Here is a 27,912-nt window from a genome sequence, read left to right as displayed (position 1 = left end):
TAGGAACGGGGAAAGGAAGTAAGGAAGGAAGGAAGGAAGGAAGGAAGGAAGGAAGATGGCCGACGTTGAAAATCAGAGAAAAGGAATCAAAAAGAGGTCAGAGCAAAAGGAAAGCTGTCGTATGTTGGTCCCGAATAAACTTGGTCATTTTGCATCTGGCGAATATTTTCCTCTGCCTTTGTACCGACTACGAAGCAACGAAGGAAAAAGAAGGAACGCAGGCGTCGAGAAAACGGTTATATTTACTTTTAACAAATATAAACCTGTGTATCTATATATATATATATATATGTATATGTATATATATATGGGGTGTTTTATTTAAGACGATATGCCGGATAGTACAATTTTTAAAATCGTTATGAATCAAATTAAATATTACGAATGAAATTTATAGAGTACGGTTCGATAGATCCGTTTAAAATCAAATCAAATTCTACGTTTTTCAATAAATGATTCGAAATAACGAAACCTCGGAGAATTTTTATTTCGTTGAAAAATATCTCAAATATCTTGTTATTTCCAAAGCGCACCGATATTTTTCTATCTTTGTTCAAAAACATTTCCTTTTATCACTAATAACTTTCAATGATATTACAACGAGTCTTTAATAAATGAAACACCCTGTATATTCGTATGCACTAGAAAACTACAAAATGCAAAATGAAAGAATAGTGTAACAATACGAAGCAGAGAATATAAAAAGAAAAAAAAAAAATGAACAAAAAAAAAGAAAGGAAAATGAGCGAAAACGCAGAACCGTGTTGAACACGCAACGCTTAATACTCCGTTTATCGTGTCGCGAAAAACGTAAGTACGAAAACGAATGAAGAAAAGTGGCAAATAGGTGTTAGAGATGCATCGATATTGCAACAGAAACCATTACTCTTTCGATAATACGTTAACAGAGAAACGTGTGTCGTGTAAAGTCGTGCTTTCTCGTATGTTCTTCTTCGTTTTCCCATCGTGCATACACGCTTTTTCTCGTCGTGGCCGACGAGAGTGCAATAACGATGTTACAGTGAGAACAATCGAATTCAAATTACCTAACGCTAGGGTAGACACGGATGTGTGTCTATATATCGTATCTCAAAAAAAAAAAACAAAAAAACAAAAAAAAACAAAAAAAAAAAAAAAAAAAAAAAAAAAAAAAAAAAAAATAAATAAATAAAAATAACGAAGAAAAAAAAGAGAAAAGAAAAGAAAGGAAAAGAAGAAAAAAAAAAGAAAACAAAAACAGACTCGATGTTCAACGCTGGTAAAATTGGAATAAACGCGCGAGCTGACGAACTCGAATCGTTTGCGCGTGATTTCGAAACGGGTTCTTGTCTATCTTAATCGATATTCAGCGGTCTCTCGCGTGTGCATGCAACAGCAGCTGCAGTAGCAGTAGCAGCAGTAGCAGCAGCAGCAGCAGCAGCAGCAACGGTAGCTTGCCAGTAGGTTAAAACGGTGCACGATTTTGCAATAACCGGTCACGTGCACATTCCACCGGCGGAGCTGTTCTCTCGTCGATTTCTCGTTGGTGTGTTATCGTTTGGACAAAGCAGAAGCTCGTCTACGCGTGCGTGCATGTGTATGCGTGATACGAGAGAGGAAGATATCGTAGGTATAACAATACTCGAATAGTGAATAACAGTACCTTTGTAGTGACAATACCTTCCTGATGTAATGGTCCCCCATTATGGTATACGAGTGGACCTACTAACCCATTGGCCATAGCACGACACGATAATTCAAGCAGCATTCATCTTACGCAGATGTTCTCTGAGCTTTATTAATAACGGCTGTTTCTGATTAATTGTTTTGGCAAATGAGAGGGAGAGAGAAAGAGGATGAAAGGGTGGGAGATCTGATAAAGCGTGGTTTCGTTTTCCGTACACCAAACATTCCTATTCGCGATCGAATCCGGGAGAATCGGAGATTGCAAACGTAAATCGTTTTACTTCGGAGTCGAGGCAATTTCGAGAAATTCATCTACCTACATACCTACCTACCTACCTATCTACCTATCTACTACGCTAACTAATCAACTCGGCATCCGTACTCATAAAGTTAATAAAGGCGATTGATAAAAGATACGCGCTTAATCGAGGAGGTCCTTTCGACTATGGTGACTTTTTTCTTACCGATCTACCAATCAGTGTAACCGGATGGTACGATTCTTCGAGCTATTTCGAAACTTTCCACCTCGATTCTCGTACGAAAAGAAGTTATATAAGATTATATTGTAACAAAGAAGGGAATAAAGAGAAAGAGAGAGAGAGAGAGAGAGAGAGAGAGAGAGAGACAGAGAGAAAGAGTTCTCTATGGTTCCAATGGATCGATTGACCGACCGATCGATGTTTCCATCCGCAAATCGGGTTAAGGCCCTTAGCTTTCGCGATGATCCACTTCGATTCCCCGAGAGGAACGAGTTTCGCTGATCGGCTTTTCTTTTCCATTTCTTTTTCTTTTTCTCCTTCTTTTTTTGACGCTCCTTCCGAAGATAATTTTTATAACGTACATGGATTATCTTTATCTTTAAAGGGATAAAACATGATAAACGACAAACGTAATTTCGTATCGTTCCATCGCAATGAATCAAGGAAACTTATAAATTCCTTAGGGATAGACTAAGAAAATTAGTGCCTGGAAAATTCTTTAAAGTGAGTGACGAGTAAATGAAAGTATTGGTGAGAAAGTTCGAAAACCATGTGCCGTGATACGAATGAACGAAGCTTCGATACCAAACCAACATGAATTACCGATCGTTCCACTTTCGAGGTTCCGTCTGATTACACGGAAATACCTGGTAAAGTCCTTTGATCGATCTATCGTGAAAATTTATCGAATTATCGGAGTAAACGCGTTATCAGTCAGTTCAATTCGATTTTGTCAAAAGCTACTAAGCGCGTAATAATCGTGTTAAATTTCTATTTCAAGGTCATTTTCTTAACGCGCTTAAATTATAAAACATTATTACATACAGGGCGTAAAAATATGGATCCATTCGAACATCAGAATATAACTAAAGGAGATCATTATAAATACATATATCGAACATATTAAACCCATCATCCTATTTCGTTGTTTTCATAACATAGTCAAATAGATAATGAGTAATCCAACTTGTTATGTTACGATTTATAATTTATATATACAATTCGTAGTAATTTATATATATACAATTCGCTTCTCTACTGTTAATATAATTCTATGCTATCGTTCAATATTATTCTTGCTTTTTAATTAATATTTTAAACGTTCGTGTTCCATTTAACATTTACTATTTCCCAAATAATTATGTTAATTCGTTAAGAAGTATTATGGTTCCTATCTTTGATCGGATTTTTTTAAAATACTCTCTCATTTTTTTGGATTTCAATTTACTTTTACACCCCATAAAATATTAAAGATAAGAAATTCTTTTGAAAAGAAATGATACTTGATTTGTCACGATTCGATTTTAACTGATAACTCATATTTTTTTTCTACTTAATTGTACAAAAATGATCGTTCCTTATTTTTTTTTTCACGTCGTTTTACATAGAAAAACAAATAATATGTAGATATATTTAGGTTTAAATAAATCATATGTTAATGAAGTATCGAACTTAATATAAAATATCAAAAAATATTTTGCAATTTATATATGCTATATAACACGTACGATAAAAATTTTACTGATCGTAAAATATAAAAAGTTATCGATATAATAAAAAAAGAAAAAAATAACGCATGAAAATAATTCATTAAACATCTTGATTTAACAAATCATTCGTGAAAACACAATCGTACATGTAGGTACATATGTACATATCTACATCACGAAATTGACAGTGTCGCGCGGCCACAAATCAGCTCGTCGTCAAGTCACGATATTATTGAGAATATGAACTACCGATCGATACTGTTTCCGAATGACAAAGGACTAATCAGAATCGGTCTTAACGCCGTACATCATTGCTTATTATCACTGATGCTTAACAGTTCAGCTTCATACTGCCTACTTTCTGTTTCTCTCTCTCTCTCTCTCTCTCTCTTTCTCTCTCTCTCATATATACACACATATATACACATACACATGCAAATACGCATGCGCGCACGCACATATCCCTTATCTGTCTTAGCCTCTACTCTATCATAATCCACAGAGACATCACTGGGACAAATGGAGACATTACTAGAAACCTTCGTTCCTCTTATCGATATATAACACACAACTTAGTTGATACGTATCATTCATAATGGCTAATTTTCTTTCCCTCATTCGTAATTATGAAAAACGCGATTAATTTTAAAGCCACGATATTACGGGTTACAATAAACTTACTTAATTTATTTAATTTTTTTTTTTTTTAAAAGTGTACTTAATTATTTTTCTATAGTTGCGAGATTTAGATCTTGTTGGCAGGGGATCTTGTGAAGAAAAGAAAAGAAAAGAAAGAAAAAAAAATAAAAAAAAAACATGAGACATTTTATAGCGGCGACGTATAATAAACAAGAAAAGAAAAATTCACATGACCTTTAATATTCTTTGCCTGTTCCAAGTATTCGGCCAATACCACATGACTTACGAAAGATTTTATCACAGAGGCTGGAGTAAGAAAAACCTAAAGTTGCCGTAACGCGAAATTTAATATATTATTTCTTTTCTTTTCTTCGCAGTTATCTTGCGTTCCATCGCGTGTAAGAATTTATGACTTCGATCACGCGACACTTAACGTTGTCCACGCTAACAACGGGTTGTGTACCTATACGTTATTACTCACTATCGATTTATACATTATTTTATTACGATGATCGCATTTGTATAAAACGAAAGAATTAAGAATTTAACGAAAATGTATCTTCTGAATTATATTGAATGAATCCAATAATTATTACCACCTCAAATATTCTGACTATCTTTGGTTTTTATGGATGATTTTTACTATGATGCACATATATATATATATATATATATATATATATATATATATATATATATATATATATATGGGCACGTGTAATAAAAACAATATAATCGTGACTATGTACTTCACTTTGTATCATTCATCTTTTTCTCTTATGTTTTTTTCTAACTTCGATAATAAAAAAAAGATGTGTTTGCCACAGTTACGTGTATTATCAAACATTTTTTTCAAAATACCTCGCGAACTAATTATTTTCTAACATTGCATTCTAATATTTACTTTTTCTTTCTTTTTTGGGAGAACTTTGTGTTGCGAATAAATTCTATTCAGAATGGCACGAGGAATCAATTTATATATATAGAGAGAGAGAGAAAAAAAATCGTGGGTTTTCATTTAAAAGAATATTGATTTGATCTTGAAATCTTATAAAAAGAAAAGGTGGCTTTAAAAACAAATTTTTTCCATCATTAAATATATCCCTATTAAATAGCATAACTCCGTTCCCAAACATTATTTTCATAAAAATTAAAAATAACTTAATTAAATATTTGAGATGATAATAGTTATTGATTAATCCTGTATCATTATTGATAACAATTTGAAATTTATTTTATCAATTTGTTATTCAATCGAATGATCATTTTAATTAACAAAAATAATTTCTCAATGAAATATAAATAATAATCAATCATATCTTTTTCAATTTTTCTACATAAATTCTTTACAAAGATCAGAGATTTCGAATAAGATATATATCGAAATGTAAAAGAGTAAGGAACAGTAAGATAAGGTCATCATGGTGGGATTCGTACAAAAGGATTTGTGGTTTGATATCACGGTCGGTACCTCGAGCTTCGAGAATAGTAGACAGAGTTCGTGGGAATTGGGGGATACCAGATTAAACGTACGCATTTCCATTCGGACGATCGATCAAAAGACCGAACGCATAGCTAGATACTATGTTGGAAATCAAAGCGAACGAAATGTTAACGTCCATTTCTATTCTTTTATTTCTATTCTCATCTTCTTTCTCTTTTACATTTTTTTTTTTTTTATTTTATTTCTTTTTCATTTATTTATTCAGTAAATACTCATTCGTATTAGTCTCATTAAATTCCACGAAGATACAATATTTAAATTTGATAAATTCTACGATTTTATTTCACACGTTTAAGGTCGAATTGGCTGATTAAAAAAAAAAAAAAAAAAAAAAAAAAAAAGGAAAAAAAAAAGAGAAAAAAAAAAGAGAGCAAAAGTATTTTCACTAAATAAAATATTCGATAAAATTTGATTAATTTGATTACAAATATACTCGATATTGGTTCACCTGTTTGCTTTTGTCTATGCAATGTTTGCAACGGGCCAGAAATATTTTAGAAACATTGCGACGTGAAATTGGTTTGCCGATGTTTTTTAATAAAAGGCCTTCTAATTCAATGCAGCAATACCCTTCTCCTCCTCCTCCTCCTCCTCCTCCTCTTTCTTTCTCTTATCCATTATACTCCGGCTCGGCCCTTTTCAATTTTTCGATACAGTAATGTTGCATACCGATATCATCGATCTGGGTCCACTAATAAAACTCGTATTATGCGACGGTATAATAGAATAACAATGTTAAAATAAAATAATACTTATACACGATGGAAACGAAATTACGATCGAATTTAATTACACTTCTTCTTTCTTTTTTTTTTTCTTTTTTTTTCTTTTTATTCATTTATTTTTACCATCGACTTTGCTTTCGATTAATCGCCAAACGATCTTCTTATAATTTACATTCCGTAAAAACAATAATTATCCCGTCATTCTTAATTCTCTACAATGTAAATTTGAAATTGAAGAAAATCTTAAATTTTATTTCACACTTTTGAATTACAAATTCAATCGTTAATTTATTTAAAAGTAATCATTAATGTTTGTTAAATTAATGCTTTGCTAAGTAAGTTTGATAATGTTTGCATTTATTGTACCATAGTTATATTATAAATTTAACATTATATAATTTTTGATTAGATATGAAAAAAAAAAGGATTGAGTTATATAAGCTTAATAATTGATTACACGTTTTCCTTTCTTATCTCTCTACGAAAAAAAAATATAGAATGATTCTCTATGTTTGTTTTTAACTATGCCAGAAATTATACGTAAACTTTTATAAATGAAGCCTGCAAAAGGAACTTGAATATTTTCTTCTTTTTTTTTTTTTCTTTTTCTTTTCTCAAGATAAAGATAGTCTTTTATATTGCGTAAAAGTTTCTACGTTTAACGACGTTGAATGGCCATCATTGTTCCGGTTATGTAACTAGGCGAACCACTAGCTCGATCATTCGCTGGACTAGGGCTGACCTTCGTGCTTAACTGTGTTTAAGTGGCCCATAGTCGACAAGCAATTGCACCGTACCAACCTCTTCACTTATCGACCAAGACCGAACTTCCCTATTAAACTTCTGTTCCTTTTTATTTTCACAAAGATCTTTTTCTTACAATGAGAAAGAGAGAGAGAGGGAGAGAGAGAGAGAGAGAAAGATTCGAAATTTCTCGAGCGAAAGAATTTGCCAAGAAGTCGACTTGTCGAGAACACTTTTATCGAAAGAAGAAATGGAAACTTTGATAGGAAGTCAGATATATCGACAAAAATACAGGGTATTTCATAATACATAAGAAGAATTACAACGACAAATACAAAACTTGAAAACAATAAAAAGTACTTCTTATAAATATAGTACCTTCGTAACGTTCATGTTAAGTTGCATAAATTTTGATTCATTGCATTGGCTTATCCCATTATAAATTTTACAATAAAATGATGAAATGAAATAATCGAGATATATATATATATATATATGTAAGGTGCTATATAAATTTACGATCTTAAAGATAAATTATTGATTTTATTTTTCTTCTTTTTTCTTTTTGTTTCTATATTTACGATCATTGAAACAATTCTTATTGTGAAACATTCTGCATAAGGAGATACATCGAATAAAATAGTAAAATCTAAGATGAGAACGATTGGAAAGCAATTTTTTGAACGATTCTTCCTTGAGCGTGGTGAGATTACGCTACTGGCTTAGTTACCTTGTGCCGTATCTCGTTTCTCGCGGCCAAGTGTAGCTGACTCTCGTGCCTGGCTATACCTGAATACCCAGTAGACTAGACGGCGGGCAACTGCAATGCAGTACCTACCTCCTCCATATGCTAGGCAGCGTGCGCTGTTTCGGAAGTCTGTATCGGGAAAAACGAAAGAGAAGAGAACAAAACAAAGCACATCGTAGATCGTGTAAGAACAGATGTGAGAGTTCATTGGAAAAGGATGGAATTTATAATATCTCTATAATTATGAAAAATAAAGTTATTTCATATTCATGACATACATTGATTATAACACATTCATCCTTATTCAACGTTCTTGAAACTCTAACACATACTATTTTACCTTTTCCAATTAGTAATAGTTATTTTAATGTAAAAACATGCAAATCCTCTAGTAAAATCGTTTCTAAGAAAGTATGATAAGTTCAAGATGAACTTATAAATCTAAATTAAACGAATAGCTAAGTATCGTGTCATTTAGAATCGATGTAATGTAAAATTTGTTCGATATAGATATTTATCGAGTATGATCAAATCGATATGATCGAATATTATAACGATTACGTGCGTTATTCTGTTCTTGCAAAATAATTTTTATAAATTTTAATAATTTCGCAACTTCTTCAATTGAAATTAAAAATATTTATAGCGTACGTTAATTTTTATTACATCCTTTAAACCCATTTAATATCGTGCCAGTAATCGTTCCTGACAATATTCCTCTAACTCTGTTGACCTTAGATTCTGAAAAACTTTTATCCCGTTTACCTGAGGTTTTTCTACCGCTTTCCTCGACAGAGCGAGATAAATTATTTCCTGCAGGAAATATGCAGAGAAATCGCATGGATGCTTCGGTCTATACGGAATTCAATGTAAACGCGAGAATACCTCTAGAATATGTGTATATATATATATATATATATATATATATATATATATATATATATATATATATATATATATATAAGTACGTACATTTATATGCATATAATGAATAATCACGAAGTTACGAACAAAGACCTAACGTATTCTTGAGCAAGAGAAAAAAAAAATTATAATCAAAGTATCAATAAAAGTATTGCACATAGATTGGCTCCGTAAATATGCCAACGCGGTAGACATTAATCTTTTATCGTTATTAATGAAAAATCAAGGAAAAGAAATTATGATGAATGAAAGTGCAAGATCATGAGTAAACGTTTTTAATGGATAACCCGGCTTGCTTTATTTTTCTTTTTTTCTTTTTTTCTTTTTTTTTTTTTTTTTTTTTTTTTTTTTTTTTTTTTTAAATACATTTTACATTCAACATCGCATCATTTATCGTTATCTTTACCGTCCAAGATAAATCTTAAGCTTATTCGAAAAGGCATTTCTCGTTGTTGACGTGATTCGTCATAGAAATAGAAGTAAGGGTTAACAAGAAAATCTTTCGTTGTATTACTATATCAGAGGAAAAAGATTAAAAGAACTTATTTTCTTAAATCGTGATTGGAAGCGACAGATCGTGGACGATTCGCGAGTGGAAAAATTCGGTAGAAAGAGAAAGAGAGAGAGAGAGAGAGAGAGAGAGAGAGAGAGAGAGAGAGAGAGAGAGAGAAAGAAATGGCGTCTCTCGAATTCCAAGGCTTGCCAAGACGTAATGTACTTTACACGGCGGTATGCTTTGGCAATAAGGGTTGTGAGAAGAAAAAAGCGCGAGTCAATAAAAGTGGCTGCGAAGGGTGTAGGCAGTTTGTAAAAGTTACGATTTACCAAAGAATTCGAGATTTCCACTTCTCTTTCAGGAAGCGACAAATCAGAGGCCATCGTCTTACCTTCCTTTTATTACGCGATTCAAATACGGTTCAAATATTTAAACTCTTTCGAAGATGTGAAGATTTTTCCTTCGGAGAAACGACGACGATTTACTATTTCGAATGTAATGACTAAATATTATTTTATCCAAACGAAATATAAAGTGCTAGCGTATGATTGTACAATTAATTCTTAAGCGCTGTCATCGATGAAATTTCATATTTAGAAGAAAAGAAGAAAAAAAAAAAAAAAAAAATACAAAGTGAAATGCAAACAATGTAATAAATTTATTTCTCTTAACCGTCGCAACGTTATTCGCAATTATCGTAAAAATTAATTTTTCCTATGTAATTTTCATATGTAATGTTTAATAATAATAAAAAAAAAAAAATTTTAATTAAAATTCTTTTTAATATCGATTTCCATAAAATAAAAGATAATGTATCAGTGGAGATATTTTAGACGCCATAGGAATAACGTAAATTTGTTTATCGATAGCTATTATGGGTTAAATGATTTATTCTTAAATATTACGCAAACATTTAATTATCTTACTGTAATTTTAGTCTTGCGTGCTATATTCTAATTTTTCAAGGATTTACGTTCTAGCATATGAAAATATAAAATATGAGATCGATACATCACGATTTTAAAATGCACGCTATTAATTAAATGGCTAATTAAATGAACGATATCTACGTGGTAAAGAACGAAAAGAGGATAAAGAAGAGAAGAAGAAAGAAGAAGAGAAACGGAGATGGACGATGTATGTAAAGAAGGCGGAAAGTGACATATTTTCCAACGATGGTAGTGCCGGCCCGTGGCAATTTTGCCACGCGTGTTTTTCTCACGATTTATGTTCGCCCATGCCACCGTTTAACGACGTCTCTTTGCCTCCTACGGTTATTATCGTCGTTGCTCTTTCTCTCTCTCTCTCTCTCTCTCTCTCTCTCTCTTTCCTGCGATGCACCAAAGTTATCATCCGATAACTGTCTGGCCCTTTCGCCACCTATATACTCAAACGACGCTTCGTGAAATTCCTTGACTAAAATTTCTTACCATCTCTCTTTCTCTCTCTCTCTCTCTCTCTCTCTCTCTCTCTCTCTCTCTCTCTCTCTCTCTTTCTTTCTCCTTTTTCTCTTTTTTTCTCACTTTTTATCTATCTATCTTTCTCCATCCTTCTATCGAAGCTTTCAAGAAGGTAAGTGTAAAAAAGAAGAAGAAGAAGAAGAAAAAAAAAAAGGATTTTGTTCCTCAAAATGGATGTTCGCGTATTACCGTCGAAATACTTTCGAAGATTTATCGACGAGTTTGCGGATGCATACGGTACGTCGAAACTTTCGCTGCAATTTCTGTTCTTCGCTCGATGCGATCCGAGAAAAACGATAAGAATTTTTAAGTAGTTCGTGATTAAAGCGAGGAAACGAGATATCGTTTGTAAGATATCGATCAACTCGACCAAAGAATAAATGCGTCTCTCATGGGATTAAAATAAAAGGAAAACGTTGATGCTATTTCAAAGTTATCCTGAATCAAAGATACAGAGAACCATTATATTAGAACTGTTATTATATTATAGAACGGTTAAAGCTAATCAAATGAGAATAATTTCACAATGACTATTATTATACTATTATTAGACAGTCTTGCAATATATCTAAATGTTAAATTTATAAAACGTTATTTTTCATAAATTTATAATTGTGATATTTTCAAAATATATCAAGGATTTCGATATTTCTCTCTTATATGACAAAGATAGAAATAAGAACTTCAATCATAAGATTAATAATATTTCGATTTAGAAAGATTTAGAATATTCTATTATCTACGTCTATCTATTCTATTATATTTTCATTTATTATTAAATATATTTTAAATATTCATATATAATATTCAATAAAAATAGAAATAAATATATTTCAAGAGAAAAAAAAAACTTATTACATAGGAAATATATTTTTTCTTTCCTTTCACAAGAAGAACATATGTACGAATATGATATTTCATATTCGAAAAACAAGCTTTTAGGAACTATAAAATTAGTTCCTATCCTAATCCCATTGAGTAAATTTTTGCTCTCTAACGAGAGAACGAATGTGTTTATTCGTATCAGTCCGATATAGAACGTATAACGAAGTGTAAAAACTGTACGAATGAATGAATAAATGAATGAAATGGATGCTAAAATTTAGATCCTTTAAGCTTGTCCAAAAATAAAAGTAATAAAAAAAGTATAGGACGAGACGATGTCCTCTGGAGTAGATTCATTTTTTCTTTAGGATTCGTCTGTTTCACTTGTAACGCTGAGCTGGTAATATTAGTACTAACTGCAACGGGAAACGAGTTCCCACGCGACGAACGAGTTCGACCAACTCCAACCACCCTGACTGGAGTCCTCGTTCCCGTCGTCGCTGGGGTAATTGCGTGTTTATCTGCTCGGCTTAATTACGTGTCCGCTTGTCCAGCTGCAGGTGGTAAATTTTGTCCTCCCTTTCCGAGTCTTCCCCTACCTTGTCTCATCCCCAACCCTTCACATTCACCTCCCTTTTCCTCGCAGCACGAGCTGCTACAAGAAGACACGCCACCTATTCGTTGCATCCTTTTCCCTCCTCCCAGTTTCTGTGGCGTTCGCCACTATATTTTTCTTCTAGCCACGTCAACGTCCACGTCCTAAGTGGTTTTACTTAACCTTTCCAACCCCACGACGACGTCGTGTCTTTCTAAACGTTAAGCTCGTTAAAAAAAAAAGGGACAAAAAAAAGAGATTTTATTTTAACTTATGCTGCGACTTCATTGCTTACTTTTCTTCTTCTTCTTCTTCTTCTTCTTCTTCTTCTTCTGACTTTCTTCTTACTTTTTATGCAAGCTCTAACGACGCAAATGACATACTGAGTGTCCTATTTTGATCTGACTATCTCCTTTCAATTGGTGCGGTATGAAATATTGTTCCAGGACAAATTTTCACGTTCGAACGATGAAATATAATGGTATAGAAATTTTTCGTCAAGATCATTATTTTTAGATATCAAGATTGCTGTCGGTGTTTCTTTTTCTTTTTTTTTCTATGTAGCAATATACATTTGTTATAATGCTATGATTGCTCATAGAAAAGCAAAATTGTAAAAGTATATCGTTTTTTTTTTTTTTTTTACTTTGACATGACTGAACGAAAAAATCATGCTTCGGAAAAATCCAAAAAAAGTGCTTTTGAAATCATTGTTGTTATTAATTTTTTCACCTATCAAAATTTAATCCAAGAAAAATAATTACGTGTTGGGATTTTAAATGGGTCATCCTGTACATACACAAATATTGCGTTTCTTTAAATAATAAGACGTTTCTATAATATTTTTTCTAAATCTTTTAAAAGTGTGAAAAAATGCTAAATGATTTGACATGGTTAACGCGAGCTACGCTAGGCTGCGTGTATTATCCTTCATCCATGAAATTTTGCAGGATAATACTCTGAATATTTGGAGCGAAACGAAACCGTGCCGCAGATGTCGAGGTAGATCTACCTTGAAAAGAAAGAAGCGACTGTAATTAAACCGCACGTAAATGCGTAGAGCCAAGGTATGTAACGCATGATTCGGAATTCCAATTAGCGTAATCTCTCAAAATAATATCCTAAATGTTTCTTTTTCAGAAAAAATAAAAAAAAAAAAAAAATCATAGCAAATAAAATTTCAATTGAAGAAAATATGGCCGATTTAAATACGAACGTTTATAATATTCTACTTTTATGATGACTTTTTTAACCATTAACATAACAAAAAAAAAAAATAATCTGCGATACTACGTAATCGTTTATTAAAAATAATAATTGATACTTTAGTATACACACAGATGCGTAATCCGTTTTCAAGCGAACAATAACACATAACCATTCGTACGTGATTTTGTAATTCATTTCAATATTAATATGAACGTAAATATTGATTGCAATGTGTCTTTATATGCGGTACGTATTCTGACGTATAATAAACGCTCGTGTAAAAGCAGATAATAATAAATGAATTTACGAATACAATTATACACATATCGTAACTGATGTTATCATAATATAGACATAACTCGTATGTATCAAAGAATATAGTTACTTTGAGTATCTCAATAGATAATATTTCTTTTTGATTTATTAATAATTACATTTTTCATAATATCTCCAGCAACTCGTATGAAAACGCTCTAAATGTTTATGAAAAATTCGTAAGATACGTAAAAAGGAAATGACAAGAGTAAGAGAAAAAGTTTGGGCTGGACTAGAGTATAAATACTTGAGCGACAGAAAGCGACTACTCGTGTTCTTTCAGGGCCAAAGAAGGAGCTTTCTAAATTCGCCTTGTCAAGATTCTTTACCTCCTGCCAGATTCTCCACGCAAGCTTTTCAATGAACCTTAAAACGCTTGCCCCAATTTCTCGTTGAATGAAAGACCGTACAAAAATGACCTACCTGCTTTTTTGCCTTTATTTTTCTTCGCTTCTCACTTCGTTCAATCTATGTACATATATACGTGAAACAATCATGGTGAGAGTTAAGTAATACAAATGGAAAGAAAAGTGATACAAATCTTTGGAGAAAGCTAATATCTAAACTCTAATATAAACTATCCTTAATACTTTTGCATTGTTATAGTTATCTGTATAATTTAATCTATGATATTATTTTTATATTTTATTCTTAGTTAATCGTTAGTTATCCCAATGATAACTGAAGAGTGCAAATAGTCAAAGGATGATTCAAAAAGAGTCTATAACCGATCGGAAATCGAAGATCCTTCTTCCGAGTTTGTTAAAATTTTCTGATTTGTCGAGGCAAACGAATAAGAAGCAAGCTTTTCCTGGATCTTACGCAACGAAATTTCCGGTATAAACGAAAGGACGCGAAATACATATACAGGTATATCTGCTTTATCGAAGGAGAGCGAGGGGTAGAGAAAAGGGGTTACTCGGAAATCCTATAGAATCGGCAGAGTTTTCCGGTATAAACTCCGGTCGAACTCGATCGGACGAAAATTTCCTCGTTCTTCTTTTCTCGAGTAGAGGAGGTTCCCACGATCCGAGGGATACGAATCCTCCCGACCATATTTCAATCCCACGTGCCGGCGGGCGGAAAATTCGTTTCTTGGAAGTTGAAGAAAGCGTACAATGATTTGTCTGCAGACATCGAGAAAAGCCGCTATTAACTGAATGCCAATTTGCTCGCGGAACGAAGGATCCATGTATTTTTATAAAAGGAAAAAAAAAAAAAAAAGATCGTTATATTTAATAGACTTGAAATAATAAATAAAAATAAAATCATTCGAATGATTCGATATATTTTAATTTTAGACATCCAAATTATTTGTATTTTTAAATATTCGACTATCGTAAAAGTTTCTTGTTACTATTAGCTCTACTACGCATATATTTACTATTTTATATCTCCAATATGATTTGCAAATAGTCCAGTGATTTTTATACTATTTTGTACGGTCTTTTTTTGTCAGCTCAGCGAACTCTTGAAATAGGTTGAAATCAAATTTTTGAAACGTTCCCGAGAGTCTTTCTCAGGAAATCGTATGTATACCAGGAGAACGACTAGGGTCGAGAGGTCCTTCCCATCATCCTTCCTTCGGTTTCGTCCTTGCGGCCCATTTACTCCTCGAGAGATGATCCGTTCTGGACTTAGTGGTGCGATACACATGACTGATACGGGTGTTGCAGATGGCCATTAAGGCGTAATTGAGAATCGATAGTCGATCCTCCAACGTTCTCAGAATCGATCCAACCCTGATTTTAATAAGCTTCCTCTACCCTCGATATCTTATTTTTCATTTATGTATGCAACCGCGTTCTGCCTTTTTCAGACAAGCAATTTTAGTAAACTCTTCCATCAGCGATGTCGAATATGTATTAACTTTGATAGAAATATTATCAAATAGCTAAGAAAAAATTTTAACTTTCTATAAATTCACTTACACGAATCTAATATTATTTACTGTAAACAAATTGTAACTATTAGTAATAAAGTAAACATACTTATTTATTAATGTTTACAAACTTATTATCTAATAATTTAGTTATTAATCGTCTTCCCTCTAACGAAATTCTCCCATGATATATATATATATATATATATATATATATATATATATATATATGTTTTGAGAATTTGTATGATTTACAAAATTTCAGCGCAATATTCGATTACCAATTAAGGCACGTCTTACCACGGCTTAACAATATATTAATTCTGGTAATAATTATCATATTAATACAAAGTTATGGAGTATTCTATATGGAGTAACTTGGAATGGAATAAACGTGAATAGAGAATATTTGATAAACTAAAACACATTTTGACATCGTGGAATATATTTTTCGACATAAAAAAGATTGGAAGAGGGAATGATGAAAGGAAAAGAGATGAAAAAAGAAGGAATCGTTTTGCGATTTGTAAGCAGAAAACGATCGCAAGACTCGCATCCGCGACTAGCGAGAACCTAGTTGAAATTCTACGAGCGCTTTGGAACTTTGTTAGGTGAGAACGGGAAATTCTCGTGTGGAAAGTATTCCTCGCACATCTACCATCCTCTCAATTAACGTGTGAGACTCCATAGAATGTATGTACAGACACCACGAATGAATGCCGTAAAATCTTTTCTGAAAATCTTCGGACTATTCTGGTTAATAGTAACGCTAAATATTTACTTGATTAGAAGAAACATATTCTGTTAATGATACTGTTCAAATCAATAATTAAATATTTTATATTTCTTTAATTATTCATTCAAAGAAAAATTATTATCAACGAACGTGTTCATAATAATCACTCTGAATCATATTCAAAAGATTATATTCTTATAATCCTTTGAAAATTTCGAATCTTCTTCGAGGTTTAATTAAGGAAATAGTAGAGATCTATAGTCCAGTATGCTATTAATACAATCATGTTTCTGAATATCGATCGTATTACTAACTCCTGCTGGAGATCAGAGTATGTACCGTTATGTATACGTAAGGATGTATCCCTTCGAAGGATAACGAGAAGCTTGATTGACGTCAGACGGCCAAGCTCTAAATACTATTGGAAGATCAAATAACGCTATTAGCTATTGCTTATGATCTATATTAAGATCTAGTTACTTTCATCCTTTTATAAATTCAATAAACTCATAAATATTTCATTGGAAAAATTATATATGGAATATACGTATTAAAATACTTTTATAAATCAAACAAACATATATATAGTATGTACAATTTATATGTATAACCGTGATTATTTCTCTAAGCATTAAACATGCAACAAAATGTTTCAAACGAATGTTGTATGATGTCAAGTGCAACAATAATACATTTACACATTTTGTATCGATGTGGCTCAATTTAATTGTTCGCCGTCTGAAATCACACAAAATTCGATTAAACTATTCTACCAGGTACATCGGGTTACACATCAAATTTGAAACTTAATAACTGAACAACGAGCACTATAGCTATTTTCTATAAAATACATATGTGTACATAGTACGTTCAAAAACAGTTTAATGTCAGCTATAAGAGTAATGTAATAAAGAATATAGAGTTCTATTTAAAAATGTAAACGTAACTTTCATAGGGCTCACCATGGTCATCCCAAAGTTAATAATTATTATTACGATGTATCTTCCTTGATATCATAGGTGTCTCCCTTGAAACATTTTTTTTTGCATTTTTAATACTTGGGGAAAATTATCGCGTGTATATACATAACTAAGCATACTGTATATATACATATATAAACCGTTCATGAAATTGATAGCGTTAAATTATGTATGCATCTTGTAATATACATATACAAATATATGGTTCGAAAGGTACGCCTATCTATTTTGTACTGACAATACCTAAACGCTGTTATACGAACGAAATGTTCTCTACATAGCTACCCTCGTATTTCTATGCATACCTTTCTGATCGTATAGTTACCCGAAAATGTTACAACGCTACGCGCAGTTTCCGCAATGCCGTTTGATATCTTGTCATCTCTCTGCCATTCGACACATCGTACCGGCAGAGAAAATGTATTCGTTCCGACAAATATATATATATATATATATATATATATATATATATATATCTTTCCTTATCGATTCTAGAGTTTAAAATAAATCGATCCAGATAAATTTATTTCGTCAAAGCGAATAAATGTCGTTTATATTCTCGTATATTAGTATTTATTCCCATCCATGCATTTACATTTTACTAATTTGTCATTCGGTAAATTATTCTCCGCTGCAATATTTTACGAAATTTTACATTTTAGAGAACACATCCCAGACGAACGTCTATGTTTATACAAGTAGAATATTTTCTAATCGAATAGATGAGCTTTTGAAATAAACGAACTAACAACATTTCTTATCGTAATATTTCGCGTTTTAATTAACAAAATAATTCGTTAGTCTTACGTATGGAAAAATAAAAGTTGAAAAAAAAGAGCTTTAAAAGGAGGAAAAAAAAATCCCCCAATATATTCCCACGTTCATGCCAGACCCTTATTCATAATGCTATAAATTCCAGCGTCGCAGTGCACCAAAGTAAAGCAGTGTTGAGGTCACAATAGAGAATTTAAATGAAAGTCTCGACCCAAAGACGCACGAATTAAGGACGGGAGGACGGTGAACCACGGAATAATATTACATGCCCGCTTTCGGACTTATTCCCAGCAACTCTTAACGTTCGTACTCGTGGCAGTAAACTAGGACAAAATCGATTAACACCTTGAGACGATACATCGTGTAGGGAGTTTGAAGACTTCCCTCCCACCCCACCCACAACGAACTCTTAATCTCGCTTAACAAACACATTTAAAAGGAACTTCTCATGTACCTTTCTTTAGGAATGAAATAGCTAACTTTAAAAAAAAAAAGAAAAAAAAGGAAAAAAAAAGAAAAGAAAGAAAAGAAATAAAAAAGAAAAATAAAGAATCTAGTCGATGCGACCTCACGGCGACCTCAAAAAATGTAGAACAAATTTTACCCGAGCAAATCTCGTTACCAAGCTATTTCGCCTAGGTGTTACAAGAAGACGTTAGCACCCTATTATTTTCTCCATTATTATACGCAAACATTTACCGGAATATTAAAAATCGGATTGAAGATACGTGTAATACTCGAATTCGATATATACGGTGTTCTTGAATAAATATTCGGAAAAAGTAGAGAAAATGGGAATGATGGGGACTTTTGATTTTCAATGTTCTCTCTCTCTCTCTCTCTCTCTCTCTCTTTTTCTCTTTCTCTCTTTCTTTCTCTTTTTATCTTTCTCTCTCTTTTTCTCTTTCTCTCTTTCTCTCTCTTTTTCTCTTTTTCCTAAAGGTCAATGACCAAGGCAAACGCGCAAAGCTTGATAAAAAGAATGCAAGAAGAAACAAGGAGGAAGAGGACAGAGAGGACAGAGAGGACAGAGAAAGGTAGTCTCTACTGGAGGGTTGAATGTATTCTCGTGGGTCATTAATGTTCACCCAGGCTAACGAAGTTGAGGAAGCGCGAGTATCAAGCAGGGTGGTGAAGCGTTTTCAACCCCTTCTAGTAGATCTTCCATCCGACATGCCGTCGAAACCTTACGTTATATTCACGGAATCAAAGTAAATGCTAATATTATAATTGGACGCTCTTATTACATATTAGCTTTTACCAATTTGAAATCTTTAACTAATATTCAAGTCACTGTTTTCATTTCTATTTCCTTTGTGAACACATGAATAAATAATATTATATATTAAATATATTATACTATAATTAATAGTAACATAGTTATTCCATAATCACAACAATAATAATAACATAATAATAATAATAATAACATAATAATAATAATAATAATATTAACAATAATATTACTAATAATGATAATATTGATGAGAAAAATAATATTAATAGCGAGGTTAGGGTTCTATCAAAAGAATGTATAATAATAGTCGTATTTGATACACAGCGCCAAGAAAAAAGTTAGGTACCCCTTTACATGCGTGTAACGAGATTACACAGCCCTATGATATAATATTTTTTTTTCCTCGAAGTAAATTAGTCTCCCCTCGACTTTGCCTCGCTCGATTTTTAGTATTCGCTTATGAGCGCTTTAATAATAAAAGAGGGAAAGCTAGGCGCTTTTCTCCTAACACAATCGATCGACCTTTTCTTAAAAATTATATGTAATGCATAAGGAATAGTAAATTAGATCTATCGATTATTATAATTCAGATTATCAAAGATATCTTTGACGTTCTCTTTTTTTCAAAAATTTCATAAATTTATACTACAGTATAGTAATTTCCGATACTTTCGAAATTATTTTGAACGATATCATTGATTACCCTAAATGATAAATAACGTAACAGTTATTAACGTGAAGAATGATAAAATCGATATAGCAGCAAATCGAAGTCGAATATAACTAGCTGGCAATGTTCTTAACGAGAAAGTTCGATGAACTTTAATATCGAAACGTGCAACGATGCATAAAGAGAGAAATCCTAGGTAGACATAAGCGAAGTACATTTATCGATATAGCTAGGTAGTATCAATATAGATAAAGTGGATGATTGAAGGGAAGGACTCCACGTCTACAAGAGGCTTCGTGGTAGCTTAGAACGAGCTTCTATATTGAACTCGTTACATGACTGTTCGATCGAAAAGTTTTTAATTTCACTAATTGAACAGCCTAATGCAATGAGAAAACGAAGAGGATGGTGCCCAATCTCTCTCTCTCTCTCTCTCTCTCTCTCTCTCTCTTTCTCTCTCTCTTTCTCTCTCTCTTTCTCTTTCTTTATCACTCTCTCTCTCTCTCTCTCTCTCTCTCTTTTTCTATTTCTCTCTATATCTTTCTCTTTTTCTTTCTTAATTCGAAGGAACTCTAGTTAGATCTTTCTCGATGTCCTGCTGCGATAGAAAAACTACTAATAAAGATGGAGCCGACGTGGAAGAAAGAAAAGGCAATTCCTCTTTCTCCAGGGTGAAAATCCAGGTAGCTCGAAAGTCGAGGAAGCTAGAGATGGATAGAGCCAGCGTAATACGATTAAAAAAAGGCTCAACGAAATGAGATTGAAGTGAGAGAATGAAAGACCTCGAAGGAATCGGTACCCTAAAGAAATGGAGAAGGAGAAGGGGCAAAAAAAAAAAAAAGAAGAAAGTCGATCGATCTTCGCACAATTAAAGAAAAATTATACAAAGCTATTTACATGCGATCTCCTATTCCCGTTTCTTTCCTTCAATTGAAAAGTACGAACTACGAGAAAGTACACAATAATTTTCATTCTTCGTTCGTATTCGTAAATTCTCTCTCTTTCTCTCTTTCTATTGAATTTAAACTTCATTAGATTATATTAAAGTTGATAAAGAAAAAAAAAAAAAAAAAAAAAAAATAAAAAGAATTCCTTCTCCCAAGTTGTCTTCGCGCCTTCTTCATACTTACTACCATTCTCGATTTAATTAGTCTACTCGAGTGTTATTCGCATAAGTAAAAGGTATTTCGAAATACATATATACACATACATTGTTCCGCAGCATCCATAGTAGATCTCGTAACAAAGTTAACCGCTAGAGCTCGTTTTACCTCACGCAATTTATACGATTTATACGAATCCGCATGAATTCCGTTGGAAGTTTCGAGTACTCGAGAAGCTCCGATTAATGATCCCGTTAACTTAATTAATGTGCCAAGTAAAGACCGCCGTCCCTCGAGTGCACAATGTCTTGAAGCCGTAAGTAAGTCAGCAAGTCCTAAGGATTGGCCAAAACACGTATTAGACGCGCAATAAGGTTTGACCTGTCGTTGATAACTCACGCAAATGATTGATCCGACGTTAAATAATAGAAATAATCGAAATCTAAAAAAAAAGAAAAAAAAAAAAAAGAAAAAGAGAAACAGGAAAAATAAAAAGCTATATGAAAAACACTTGACTTGAGATAAAAATAAATTTTGTATCGACAATTGATTATATTGCTTTATAGATAACAATTGATATTCATTAATACATTCTACAGAATATTTTTACATATCCTGTATCGGGAAACGTTCTATATGATTAATCGTATTCTTTTAAAACAAAATAAATAATAAAAAATATCATTTAAGAACATTATCATTCGATGAACTTTTTTATAACTCGATCCACGAGAGACGATGCTCACTGAGTAAGAGATTAAGAAAATTGATATTAATTAGTTCGATGAGTTGCATTCAAGCTGAGAAGAAGGAAGGAGAGAGTAAAGGGTGGAGAAGGGTATCAGGCAGCAGGCTTAACTACCCACTTACGTGTTACAGGAAACTTTGGATCCCGCGGGTGCATGAGCCGCCCAGTTTCACCCCTCGATTTCGTACGACTTCCTTGCAAGTATCATTAAAGGATACGAGCACTCTGAAACTGTGCAAGAGGAATATCAGCCGAGGAAAAGATCTTTATCTCTCTCCCTCCCTCTCTCTCTCTCTCTCTCTTTCTCTCTTTCTCTATCTCTATCTCTATCTCTCCATCTCTCTCTTTCTCTATCTCTTCTTCTTTCTCTCTCTCTCTCTCTCTCTCTCTCTCTCTCTATCTCTCCATCTCTCTCTTTCTCTATATCTTCTTCTTTCTCTCTCTCTCTCTCTCTCTCTCTTTCTCTCTCTCTCTTTTTCTATCCTTCTTTCTCCCTCTCATTCTCTTCTCTTTCTTTCTCCTATCCAAGCGATCGTGCCTTCTCAAAATCATCTCCCTTGCGGAAATAACGATGCACGTGAATAGATCATACCTGACAGTCTTTCTAACTGAAATGTACCATGTTGAATCATGCGACGGAACATAGAGGAATATATTAATACTTTTACCGGCCTTGCGAACACTTTCGATGAAACTTGGAATTTCGCCCAAAAACTTTCCAATCACTAATTTAACTCGATCCGATCTATTTTATATAACGAATGCAACTGAAATTTTTCGTTAAGATCAGTCACAAAAGTATAAAGTATTTTGAACGATGACACCTACGTTAAACGAAAGCCATATTCTTTATGATTTAGATAGTAAAAATATATGATAGATAATATACTATACTATACTATACTATACTATACTATACTATACTATGCCATTTTGAGATATACGATCGATCGTATCCATTGCAGTAGTGCGTTACATTCGCTTCTTCTTCATATCTAGCTCGCAACCAGTCCATTTTTCAAAAAGCGATACAACATCTTCTCTCGACGAACGGATCCTTCTAAACGACGGTGAAGAAGAAAAAGAAGAGGACGATGGCCGAAAGGAAAGGACGTACTTTTTAAAAAGCTTTCTCACTCCTTTGGCTCGTCTTGACGAAGACAAACCTACTCCGTGAACGACCTGTTTTACGACGTCTTGACAGTTGAAACTTCAAAAGGAATTCACGTGTCAATGAGAGGAAAAGAGATTGAGAGATAGAAAGAGACAGTGACAGAGAGAAAGAGAGAGAAACGGAGAAAAAAGTAATTTCTTAAAAAAGTAATTTTATAAATAAATATGTCGTGAGTAATATTATATATTTTTAATAAAAAATATACGTTGCCAAACAAAAATTTTTTTGATAGACATACGAACCAAGGATTATAGCTAACGGCAAGTTCGTGAACTTTTTTTGATAGCTTTCTAAAAGATCAAGAGTTATACTAAGATGGGAGAGAAAGAGAGAGAGAGAGAGAGAGGAAGGGGAGAGAAAGCGAGAGGGAAAATTAAAAAGGTATAAGTTATCTTTAAACTGTCGCGAACATGATACAACTTCTACTGGAAAAGGCATACCTCTTTGCAGGCAAGAAGGAAAATAGTAAGAGACTAAACTGAGACTTTGTACTGAACTGGTACACTGAAAATGAAAGATAGCCAGCTAAAATTGTGAAAGATAAAGGGAGACAGGAGTAAGATAATGCTCTTACAACGTTAATTAAAACGTATTAAGAGAAAGTAGGGCATATAATTATGAAGATACACGAATGGTAGAAAGAAAAAGAAGAGTACGTTCTGTCCCTTTGTAATCGTCAAAAATAGAACGATAATTTTGTTCTTAGCTCGTAAAACTATTCTTTTTTTTTTTTTTGGAACATGACATACTTACTATTGTTAAACGGCAAAGGTCATTTCATCAAGATATTTCGAATGAATATGCATATATATATATATATATATATATATATATATATATATATATATATATATATATATAACAAGTGTTCTAGGAGAAAGTACAAAATATTTCTAATAAAATATTTTCTAATAAAAATTATCATACCATCGTATATTTTAAACAGTATTTGTCAAGACTTAAACTATTTAAATATTAGATCATTTCATCGCGAGACAGTCAAGAAAGATATTGATATGAATATAAATATTCACGAGCCACGAAATGTCGTAACTGTGTATGCGACTAATTAGGATTGTCACGTAACCCAGAGGGGATCGAAAGACAGCAATAATAACAAATACGTCGACGTGATAAAAGAACTGACATTGGATAAGTTAGATTGTCTTCGAATATACGAATATAAGTGATTTATTTTTATCTTTTCTAACTTGATTATTTTATTTCAATAAATTTTAATGTGCCAGCTATAAATTTTCAAACTTCTATTTTCGTGAAATCACGAATTTTGGATTAGATTGATAGAAAACATATATTCGTAGGAACGCTTAATATATATATATATATATATTCTTTATATAAATATTAATGCAATACTCTTACAATAGTAGAATAAGAAAAACGATGGACAAAATCATTATCAAATCCACAAGTAATTCAAACAACAACTGTATTACAAATGGTATCGCTTTTCGAAGAAAGTTTTCACATGGAATTGATTTGAAACATAAATGAAGTAGATATGACGATCGAAACATTCTCGATAGATCATTAATGAGATCTGACATTACCGGAAATGACGGATTAGCTCCCTCCTTCCTTCCACTCACCTGCTTGACTCACTACCTTTCTCTCATCATGAGGAAAGCAAACTAGCTCCATTTTGATAAACTAACCAACCAAACAATTAGTTTTGGATCGAAAACAGTTTCGCGTTTTCTGCGAGTTGCGACTACGTGAAATTGCTATCCGAATCTTCCCCGGAGGGCAACCAAAATACTTTGTTCTTAGCAGACAAAAGAAAACCGCGGCATTGGATCAAAGTAATTTCTCCAAAGGCATGTATTCCCAAGAGTACGACCGTCGAACTAAAACGAACGACTCGTTCGCAATCGTCTTCACCGCGAAACTTCTAATATCTTACTTTTCCCTTTTCCATTTCTTTTTCTCTCAATTATCATTTTTGATCTTCCCTTTTTGATCATGAAGTTACTTTTTTCCCAAGGAATAAATTTCAAACGATGAAATATTCATAAACAGATAGATTTAATGAATATACAGACACTTATTTTCAACTTGAATAACTTTTTTTTTTTTCTTTTTTTTTTTCAAAATAAATAATACATATTTGTCAATTTCATTAATGATCATTTTAAATAAGATTTTCAATAAATGCGACAAATAAATTATGAATATTATATACCTATGTATCTTGATTATATCATATATAAATTTAATATATTTTAATAACATATAAATTTCGATAGTAAATTCGAATACTATAGTGACGTTTGTACTTCGAATCGAATGCTTCTCTTGTTCCTATCTATGGAAATTCGACGTCTCTCCCGCTTCAAACACTTTCGAGAACTCGTATCACTACTAAACGGAAGTCGAGTCAAGTTGTATCTAGGTAAAACGATCTATGTGTGGGAGTACGTATGTATGTACATATGTATGTATGCGTGTGTACGCGCAAAAGAAGGGTAAAGGATAAAGAGAGTGAATGTAAGAAGAGTGAGAGAGGTAGGGACTTCGCTCTTCAATAAAAAGAGAAAGAGAGAGAGAAAGAGAGAGAAGGGGAGGGGAAAGAGAGAAAGAGAGAATGGAAAATGGCGGAATACAAAGTGCCAGTGGCTAAAGCCGATTGAAACAATCGCCGATCGATGTTCGGTGATACCAATTGGAAATAGCGGAGCATAGAAAACGAAATCGTCTTGACATCGGATTTCATCCACTTTGATCTAACTTTAATCCTCTTGTCCCTGCCGTGCCAATCATAAAACATATATACGAAAAAAATTTTTCTCTTTCTACATTTGATAAAATAACTGATGAATAGCAGTAGTAGTAGTAGTTGTAGTTGTTGTTGTTGATACAGATCTTTCTAAAAAGAAAAAGAAAAAAGGGGAGAAAAAGAAAAGGAAAGAAGAAAAAACATATTCGAATAATATGTTTTCTGTCTTAACTTATTCCGTGATTTAAATTATCCGCTGTAAAAAAAAAAGAAAAAAAAAAAAAAAAAAAAAAAAAAAAAGGAAAAAAAATAGGACAAAAAAAAAAGTAAAATTTTCAATGATTACGTTACAACGTAAAAACTACGAATGAAAATAATAAAAAATTAATAAGGTTTTTTACCTTCACGAAATATGAGCAAGCTTCTACTCAATTTCATATTATAGAGAGTGTATTACTAGTACACACGCATACATATAGATACAGAAAATTTACACGAATTTTACGAGAATTATTCGGCTCGTGCGAATTTTCCACCCGAACTATAACATTTTCTGATAAAAATTATAAAAAAGCAAAGCTTGCGTATAACGTTTCGCGTTAGAGGATAGGCGCCACAGCCGGCTGCTGTGGTAAAATGGAAAAGAGTAGAATAAGCGGAAGAAGGGACAGTGAATGAGTAAAAAGCTATCCACGAGGGTTGAATAAATATTAACTCTTTTATAAATATGAAACTCTCGCCGGGAGGGTGGCTGGCTGACGCATCCAACCTCGTCCACTATCCTCGACGGAAAGTGAAAAATAGCTCTTCGCCGAGGCCGAAAGTTTGAGAAAAATATGAGTGCGAACGCGAGAGATGGAGAAAAAGTGAGAGACATAGGAGAGGAGGAAAACAACGAGAGGAAAACGAGTGTACGAGGGGGAGAAAAAAGAAAAAAGAAAAAAGAAAAAAAAAAAGAAAAGGAAAGAGAAAGAAGGGAGAAAAAAAATGGAAAAAAGAAAACAGAATAAACGTAGTATGGAAACGCGAGATAACGTTCGCGAAAGAGATACAGTTGTAACAGGGAAGATGGATAACCAAGGAAAAGAAAAAAGGAACGAACTGTGGTACGGTGTTAGAGGGGGAAGAAGAGAGGAGCGAGAAAAGATGCAAGGAATAGAAAGGAAGCGCGAAGGCATTCGCGTTGCTCGGCAGGCACGTTTTTCCCTTTCTATTCGGAGAGCTCCGAGAACTCTGTGAATTTGTTGAAAAAGAACGAATCGGAACGATTCGAGGCTCTCTCCCCGTTGGAATCGTTTGGCCACTTCTGAGCCCGGCTATTCATTCCATTTTCCATTCACGGTTCCAATTTGCCATAAACCGAATCGCATCTTTTTATCTCTCTTCTACTCCTGTAAGTATAGGTATATCTATATAGGTACGTATGTATGTATGTATGTATGTATGTATGTATGTATGTAAATCAACATAAGCGCTTATACTTATGCTTATTCTTGATAATTCTCATCGCTTTTGTCACGCAAATATTACATTTTCTCCCAACAAGCAAGCAGAGTCAGACTAGTTAAAAAGAATACGGTAGTCTTTTAAATCGACTACGTCGTTCCTATTACTCTCCTTCTCTTTTTGTCTGCTTTTTTTCTCTGACTCTTTCTCTATCTATCCTTCTTTTTTTTTTTTGTTTTTATTTTTATTCCTTTTACCATCTCTTTCGTGAATAAACATTTCTTCGGCAGATTAAACGTTAAGCGAAAATTCAAGAACGATACACGACCGAAGCGAGGATTCCAACTACAAGAGGAAGAGTAAACTCTTATAAAATTGAAGGAGTTCTCGCATCACTGAAATAAACATTTGTGAAATGAGTTGCAATAACGGAGAAAAGTATCATTAATTATTATCGTTTTGAAGTACTCCTCATTAAGCTAATACGACGTAATGTGACTTTAAACTGTCTGGTAGAAAAAAAAAAAAAAAAAAAAAAAAAAAGAAAAAAAAGAAAAAGAAAACAAAAATATTGCGATCGTATGGAATTATAAATGTACTTTTTATA

At 32.9% G+C, this 27,912-nt stretch overlaps 1 protein-coding gene and 1 long non-coding RNA gene across 4 annotated transcripts in view; one reads left to right on the top strand and one right to left on the bottom strand.

Annotated features, from left to right (window-relative positions):
• Nucleotides 1-27,912, bottom strand: part of LOC124949534 — a 164,285-nt gene that overhangs the window by 29,906 nt on the left and 106,467 nt on the right. The gene's annotated exons all lie outside the window — the stretch shown is intronic.
• On the top strand, nt 1,185-15,861 carry LOC124949535. 2 transcript variants are annotated; one of them, XR_007101089.1, is made up of 3 exons: nt 1,185-1,605; nt 13,245-13,361; nt 13,435-15,861. It is a non-coding gene; the product is annotated as an uncharacterized LOC124949535 (long non-coding RNA). The 2 variants fall into 2 exon arrangements; XR_007101088.1 differs by having other exon boundaries at nt 1,185-1,609.

This window comes from Vespa velutina, chromosome 5 (genome assembly GCF_912470025.1).
Source record: "Vespa velutina chromosome 5, iVesVel2.1, whole genome shotgun sequence".
NCBI lineage: Eukaryota > Metazoa > Arthropoda > Insecta > Hymenoptera > Vespidae > Vespa > Vespa velutina.
The sequence above is the reverse complement of the archived record's forward strand: the minus strand, read 5'-3'. Positions and strand labels throughout refer to the sequence as shown.